We start from the raw sequence: 8923 nt of genomic DNA, 5'->3' as shown, positions 1-8923 counted from the left end.
CGTACTGTCACACTCTTACACTCTTTGTATTACGGTCTCTAATGAGAAAAAGTGGCAGCTGCTTCATATTCTAGCGAACAATATGTCAACAGGTGTATGAGATGTGTATATAAAAATAAAGAAGTCTCCAGAAAGAGAGTGAAATCAATAACAGTCAAAATGGTTCATTATGGACGGCAGACCAACAGGTTTTAACGACCACTGCAGAAGGAAAAACATCACTAACCGTTATGACAAGATAAAAATGTGGCGTTTCAAATGATACCAGTAGCCAAGAACAGTTACAAATAGCTGTTAACGCAAGCGCCATTGTGGGAGGTACCAGGCGCTCTGAGGATGTTGAACCGTCGTCGTGATAACAGGAAAACTTTGAGAATATCGGAATGATCGTCTCGTACTGATGGAGTGGAAACGATTCTGTGTCCAATAGGCCTCCGATGGACTTGATAATGTAACATGGATCAGAAAAAAATCAGCAATAGTTTTACTGTGGTAACGTAGTCTGTAGTTGCAGTGAATAGTCATACTTTACATTTTTTAAATAGTTGAGTATAGACACCCGTGCAACACCCGTGCTTTCTGGAATACCAGATAATAGTTTCCGTTTAATGTGGGACATATACTTACAGTTACATTACGTAAAGCTGAAATTCAGTTTTCGGGGTTAGATAGTGAGTCTTTAGAGCAGATTCTTCAAGCCGTAGTAAAAAAGGTCAGCAGTTGGTAATGGTTTTATAAACTCATTGTTTCATTTAATGTTATGGCTGCAAATTGTATTACACAATCTGCATTAGACACAAGACTCCAGGTCCGGTCTGCAACAGCAATAAATTAAGTAAATAACGCCTGTGGCCTACTCATAAGTCAGTATCCTTGTGACATTCCTTGCATGCGGCCTGTATGCCTGAATAAGTCCTAAACTTGATGTTCAATGACAAGACCCGGGGATGGGTTCCAGCAGTCCAAAAAACACTTTCTAAATATATGGTATTTTATTAGACAAAGAGGACTCTTTGTTTACATTCTTTAACATAAAATCGCAAAGATCAGTAATTACCTCTAGTGTAAATTGGCATTTTTCGTACTTCACGTGTGTTGCTATCGTGCAGATGCACTCTTGTGCCGATGCAGGTAGCCAGGGGTAGAAGAAACATTCATCCCTGCTATATATATGGCGGGGGAAGGAAGTTATGTTATATCGGGTGGTGCATAGGTTCGTAGCGTTTTCCTGTCAGATTTAACAGACACGACAGATACACAATACAGAGCCTTTTGTCATCAATAATACATTCTCCTTAACTATTTGCAACAATCTTCCAACGATGAGGTAACTTTTCGATTCACCGACTTTAGAAATCACGTGGTCTTGAGGCGAAGAACTCGTCAGCCACGTTCGGAGCGCATTTTGAACCAGAAAGTAAGTTCCTTGAACGTTGATCGATAGGAGCTGAAAAGATGAAAATCCGAAGGCGTAAGATCTGGTGAATAAGGTGGGAGTGGAATGACTTTACAACGCGATTCGTGTATGGTGTTCTTTGTCTGTCTCGCAGAATGCGGGCGTGCGTTATCGTGGAATAGCGTCACTTCACTCAGTCTTCCTGGTCGTCGTTCTCGGGTTGTGTCTGTAAGACGTCTGCGTTGTTCACAGTAAGTATCAGCAGTGATGGCTACACGTCTGGGAAGCAATTCGAAGTACATCACACCGTTACTGTTCCGCCAGATGCATAAAATTATCTTCTGTGGGTGCGCACACGTCATTCTACGGTGGGTTGCTGCCTTGATTAGGCTCAACGATTCCTTTTTTCCCGTATTTAGCATAAACACACCTTTTCTCGTCACCAGCAACGATATAGGAATTGGAATAGTCGGTGTTGTTCACGAGACAATTGATGACGAGCACATATGGTCACACACTGATTGTTGTGATTTTGTTTTAGAGCATGCGGTAGCCATACACACGATTTTTGAACCTTCCCCATTTCACATGTAAATGTCGCATGGCGCTAGAAGGATCACAGCTGATCACATCTGTCACTTCTCAACACACTGATGTGGCTCGTTGTAGATGAATGCGTTTAAACGGTCTTGAACAATAGCCGAAAGTCTTCCCGAACGTAGAGGGTCAGTAATGTCAAAGCTATCCCCCTTAAAAAGAGGAAATCATTGTCTTGCCATCTTCTGTCCAGTGGCTTTATCCCCACACACACTGCAAATGTTCCTGGCTGCCTCTGGTGCTGTCAGCCCTCTATTGAACTCAAACAGAAGAATATGTCGGAAATGATCCAGTTTCTCTACTTGGCAGTCCATTTTCTAGCGTCCACAGCTCCACTCACTATCTCCAGATGGCATAATAACAATATGTAAATTCAAAATGCAACAGTGAATTACATATAAAAAATGACTGTAACAACCGCAATACCGACGTGTAAAACAAGAACACTACCAACTTTTGCACCAACCTGATAATTGGATGCGTGATGAGCTCATCTCACTGAAATCGTCTGCTCTCCGAACTAAATAACACACTGATGGTCAATCTTATATCGATCCTGTACCTCACCTGCAAGACATCGATTGGCAAGAATCCAAAGGTCGATTAGAACCTTTCCGAGTATCAAGCAAATATTGACAAATTTTCGTAGCTTACAATGCGTTCGTGATATCAGTATTAGAATACTGATAAGTTCATCAGTGTTTTGTTACTGTGTATATTACAGTCATTGAACTGTATTTACTATTTCAGCTGTAAACATACTCCACAAAATGTAATGAGAGAAAATATGGAGAAAGCAAGAATTGCCATATATGTCAAAAGTTATCATTGTGCAAAAAGTATAGAAACAAAAAAGTTTTGTGTAGAGAAACATATAGAAGCATGTGCCTGTGAGCTTAAATTAAATAAAGGCACATTTATAATTGTAACTGTATATAGGTCCCCATCAGGAAATTTTCATCTATTTCTGAACAATTTGGACTCCTTGTTGTGCTATCTGTCAGACAGGGGGAAGCAAATTATTATTTGTGGGGACTTCAATGTAGATTCTCTGAAAGAGGGTAATAGGAAAAATGACCTTGAAGTATTACTCGGTTCTTTCAATTTGACACCCATTATTGATTTTCCTACTCGGGTGGTAAAGGATAGCAGCTCACTGATAGATAACTTCTTTATAGACCAAAATAAGTTTAACCAGATAAATGCTCAGCCTGTTGAGAATGGTCTTTCTGATCATGGTGCACAGCTAGTTACAATATATGACATAGCTCCATTCAGCAATACTAAACAGTCCTCCAAAGTAGTACGTTCAGTCAACGATTTAACAATTGCAAATTTCAGGGAAAGCCTACAGCAGTTAGACTGGGATGAGGTGTACCGTGAACCTGATCCCAATTTAAAATATAATTTATTTCATGACATTTTTGTAATGCATTTGAAAACTGCTTCCCCAAGAAAATAGTTAAATATACTCGTAAGAAACCTTGTAACAAACCATGGCTTACTAAGGGTATAAAAATATCTTGTAACCGGAAAAGGGAAATGTATCTGACAGCAAGAAAGTGTAGTGACCCAGAAACTATCAAACATTATAAAAACTACTGTGTTATATTAAGAAAAGTTATTAAAAAATCCAGAAGTATGTTTATCATGTCTGAAATCAGCAACTCTGATAATAAAATTAAAACAATTTGGAATATTATTAAAAGAGAAACAGGTCAACCAAGAGCACAGGAAGACAGTATTACCATCAAATTGAATGAAAACTTTACGAACAAAAAGTCAGAAGTTGAAAATATTTTTAATAATCATTTTCTAAATGTTGTGGATATAGTAGGATCCAGGTGTTCATTACAAGATGCTAGGCTGTTAATGGAAGAGGTCATACTTATGCAATTTGATACAATTAAAATCTCACCCACTTCTCCCTCTGAAATTAGGAAAATAATAAACTTGCTTAAAAGCATAAACTCACATGGAATTGATGGCATTTCCAACAAAATACTGAAAGCCTGTTCTCAACAGATAAGTAAGATTCTCAGCCACCTGTATAATAGCTCTCTGGAACAGGGCATTTTCCCTGATAGACTGATATATGCTGTGTAATAGCTCTCTGGAACAGGGCATTTTCCCTGATAGACTGAAATATGCTATTGTTATACCTTTGCATAAAAAGGGGGATAGATCTGATGTCAACAATTACCGTCCAATCTCCCTTCTAACAGCTTTATCCAAAATTTTTGAGAAAGTAATGTATTCAAGAGTAGCTTCACATATCTGTAAAAATGAAGTACTAACAAAATGTCAGTTTGGTTTCCAGAAAGGTTTTTCAACAGAAAATGCCATATATGCTTTCACCAATCAAATTTTGAATGATCTGAATAACCGAACACCACCCATTGGGATTTTTTGTGATCTCTCAAAGGCTTTTGATTGTGTAAATCATGAAATTCTGCTAGACAAGCTCAAGTATTGTGGCATGAGTGGGACAGTGCACAAATGGTTTAATTCGTACCTAACTGGAAGAGTGCAGAAAGTTGACATAAGCAGTTCTCATAATATGCAAAGATCAGCACATTCCTCAAACTGGGGAACTATCAAGAATGGGGTTCCACAAGGGTCAGTCTTGGGTCCTTTGTTGTTCTTAATATATATTAATGACTTGCCATTCTATATTTATGAAGAGGCAAAGTTAGTTCTCTTTGCTGATGATACAAGTATAGTAATCACACCTGACAAACAAGAATTAACTGATGAAATTGTCAATACTGTCTTTCAGAAAATTACTAAGTGGTTCCTTGTAAACGGACTCTCACTGAATTTTGATAAGACACAGTACATACAGTTCCGTACAGTGAATGGTATAACGCCATTAATAAATATAGAACTTAATCAGAAGCATATAGCTAAGGTAGAATATTCCAAATTTTTAGGTGTGTCCATTGATGAGAGATTAAATTGGAAGAAACACATTGATGATCTGCTGAAACGTTTGAGTTCAGCTACTTATGCAATAAGGGTCACTGCAAATTTTGGTGATAAGCATCTTAGTAAATTAGCTTACTACGCCTATTTTCACTCGTTGCTTTCATATGGCATCATATTTTGGGGTAATTCATCACTGAGGAATAAAGTATTTATTGCACAAAAGCGTGTAATCAGAATAATAGCTGGAGTCCACCCAAGATCATCCTGCAGACATTTATTTAAGGATCTAGGGATATTCACAGTAGCTTCTCAGTATATATACTCTCTTATGAAATTTGTTATTAACAACCAACCCCAATTCAAAAGTAATAGCAGTGTGCATAACTACAATACTAGGAGAAAGGATGATCTTCATTATTCAAGATTAAATCTAACCTTGGCACAGAAAGGGGTGAATTATACTGCCACTTAAGTCTTTGGTCACTTACCAAATAGTATCAAAAGTCTGACAGATAACCAACAAGTATTTAAGAAGAAATTAAAAGAATTTCTGAATGACAACTCCTTCTACTCCACAGAGGAATTTTATAAATTAAGAAAAAAAATTAATAAAAATAAAAAATAAAAAACACAAAAAGTAAAAAAGTTGTTATATTAACTTAAGTATGTTGTTAAATTAAGTTAATTATGTCATGTATTGGAAAATTTGACTCGTTCCACATCATTACGAAATATCGTATTCATGATCCATGGAACTAGTATTAATCTAATCTAATCAACACCGTATTTCAACTATTAAATTTTTCTCAGTTCCACTAACAAATAATTGAAGCATTCATAGTCATAGCACAGTCATAAGAGCTATGAAGGAAAGTGCCTACAAGGTTGTTCTGCCAAACGAATATCTTTTAAGCGTTGGACGACATCACGTGAATGTACACTTTTCAGAAACTTACAGTAGCAATAGTTCTAACAAAATATAAAGAATATAAGATCAATACTTGATACAAAGGAAAACTACTGTGACATTTTTTATTTTTATTTATTTTATTTTATTTTTGTTTTTGAGGCATCGCTATTCTGACTGGTTTGATGCGGCCCGCCACGAGTTCCTCCCCTGAGCCAACCCTTTCATCTCACAGTAGTAGTTGCAAAATACGTCCTCAATTAGATTTTCAGTCTCCGTCTTCCTAAACAGTTTTTACCCTCCCTCTAGTAAGATGGAAGTCATTCCCTGATGTCTTAACAGATGTCCTATCGTCCTATCCCTTTTTCTTGCCAGTGTTTTCCACGTATTCCTTTCCTCACCGATTCTGTAGAGAACCTCATCATTCCTTACCTTGTCATTCCACCAAATTTTCTTCTGTAGCACCACATCTCAAATGCGTCTATGCTTTTCTGTTCCGGTTCCGCCGTAGCCCATGTCTCATTGTCATACAATGCTCCAAATGTATATTCTCAGAAATTTCTTCTTCAAATTAAGACCTATGTTTGATACTAGTAGACTTCTCTTGGCCAGGATGACCTTTTTGCCAGTGCTATTCTGCTTGTGATGTCGTCCTTGCTCCGTCCAGCACAGGTTATTTTGCTGCCTAGGTAGCAGAATTCCGTACCTCCATCTACTTTCCGACCTCCAGTTATGTAATGTTTCTCGCATTTCTAATTTCTGCTACTTCTCATTACCTTCATCTTTCTTCGATTTACTCTCAATCCATATCCTGTACTGAGTAGACTGTTCATTCACTTCAACAGGTCCTGAATTCTTCTTCACTTTTAATGAGGGTAGCAATGTCACTAGTAGTGCATTGTCATTGGAGCCAGACACTAACAATGAGAATAGATCCCGCTGTTACAAGGTGCCGCAAAGGTCAAATGGCAATTTTTCAGTGCTACAGGCAATTGATCGTGGAATCTACGTCCGTATCTACGTTATGCTACTAAGGAGAGAAAAAATCTTATGAAACAGTTGGGTCGGGGACCCAAAGGCTTGCCTTATAGGAAAGGGTTTCGTCTGCCGTGTACAAAGGCCCCTTCCCTTGCGGTGTGCAGGAGTGTATCTGATGAATGTAGGTGACTGTGATGGATTTATTTAAAGTGTGGTGTTATGTTTGAACCGTTTAATGGTGAGAGTCTACTCCTCTAGAGTAGCAGCAAGGCAGCCGCCAAGCTTAACAACCCCGTCAAACGGACGGATCTCGATCAACAGTGTCACACGTCCCCTCTCCATGAGGCATTGCGATTTAGAAATTAATCCCAGACATTCCTGTCCAAGGCAGATGATCAGGAGCTTTACGGAGGCGATTTCTACGAAGTAAAGTGCAAAACAAAATGTAAATGGTATTGTATCAAAGCTGACATAACTGTTTTTCCCCATTCACTTTATGGAAGGAGCATGGTACGCTCTCACATTAGTCTTAAGTTACCTTAATAGCATTTACGTCTCTCTCTCCTGTACAAGTGATCAGTGTTCCAGTGCACGACGAACAATTGTTTGTCAGCATCTCTTCCATATACGAACTACAATTTTACAGTATCCAACCAACAAACCGTATTTGTAAGATCTGATATCTCAAGATAATTTTTCTGTTTGTTTCCAGGCATCTGACTATGTCGTTGTTATTACGTTATATTAAGATAAAGATAAATAAAATTTATAATCAAAAGTTCCAAAACTAACTTTCACTTCACTCTGAGTCTTTATACTACGCCATTTCATAATACACACATTGTTACTTACATACTCTAATAGTGATTTACCAGTCACTTACTTACCGATGTTAAAAATTTTCATTTCGAATGATGCGCAACATTAGATTTTCGGAATGACCTTTTACTATGTAGGGGCGTGTGCGCTGATCTGCAGCTACCTGGCAGATGAACACTGTGTGTCGGTTCGGAATTCAAACTCGGAAACTTCACCCTTCCCGAAAACTTGCTCTACCGCCTAAGCTATCCCGGTACGACTCACAACTCGCCCTGAGAGCTTTACTTCCGCCAGTACCTGCCTCCTATCTTCCAAACTTCACAGAAGTTACAAACTGCATAACTTGCGGAAATGCGTAAAGTTTCTGGATTCGAGTACCGGTCTGACGCACTGTTTTAGCCTCTAGGTAGTTACATTTATATTCCTGAAGGACTATTTACCTTTCTTTGCTCCGTGCTGATATTTTACGCCGTTAGCAATGGGTATTACTAGAGTTGTTACTGGATAAAACTTTCTGATATAAAGTGCGTCATTCGTAAAAAGTTTCAAGGTTTCAACTGAATCATTTATATAGGTATCTAACAGGTAAAGTAACTGTCCCGATAAACTTCCAATTATCTACTGTTTTTGTACATTATGGGTCAACTGCTTGTACAAAGTAGGTAAGTGCTTGACCCCGCCGACTGGAATGATTTTGCCATTTAATCAAAATATACGTAATGTTTAGTTAAATTCCTATTACCCATAAAGTAGTTCTGACATATTAATTTTCTTTTGTAATGTTCCAGTTTTTTACCGTCTTCTTTCCCGACACAAGAATTAAATTTACTCGTATGGACATCTGTGAGTGAATCTAGTACACCCTTATTTTGAGTATGTGACAAAGTTGAGTACCATTTATTGAAAGACAGGAATACACATGGTTCATGGTGATGCAACAGATTCGTAAGGGTCTTCTCCTGATCCATCACACCTGATTTGTGGCTGTTTGTGTAGATCTTACTCCATCAAGTATCTCACTAAGTGTGCTACCGTAGACGATGAATGGTGTCGAGCTATGTCGGTAGAGGCAAGAGACTGCAAATAACTTAGCGTTGCATATATATATATATATATATATATATATATATATATATATATATATATATAAAGTCATTTGTTAACTCACGAGCATTTATCATAGAAATTTATTAACGCACTGTGACCTATTTGGAGAATGACCATTTCGTCCACAAAGATAAATTTGGATTCCGCAGAGCTGTTGAGGAACTCATCATGTTTTATTCGTCCAGACAGAG

The sequence above is a fragment of the Schistocerca nitens genome, chromosome 4 (genome assembly GCF_023898315.1).
Source record: "Schistocerca nitens isolate TAMUIC-IGC-003100 chromosome 4, iqSchNite1.1, whole genome shotgun sequence".
Taxonomy (NCBI): Eukaryota; Metazoa; Arthropoda; class Insecta; order Orthoptera; family Acrididae; genus Schistocerca; species Schistocerca nitens.
The sequence above is the reverse complement of the archived record's forward strand: the minus strand, read 5'-3'. Positions refer to the sequence as shown.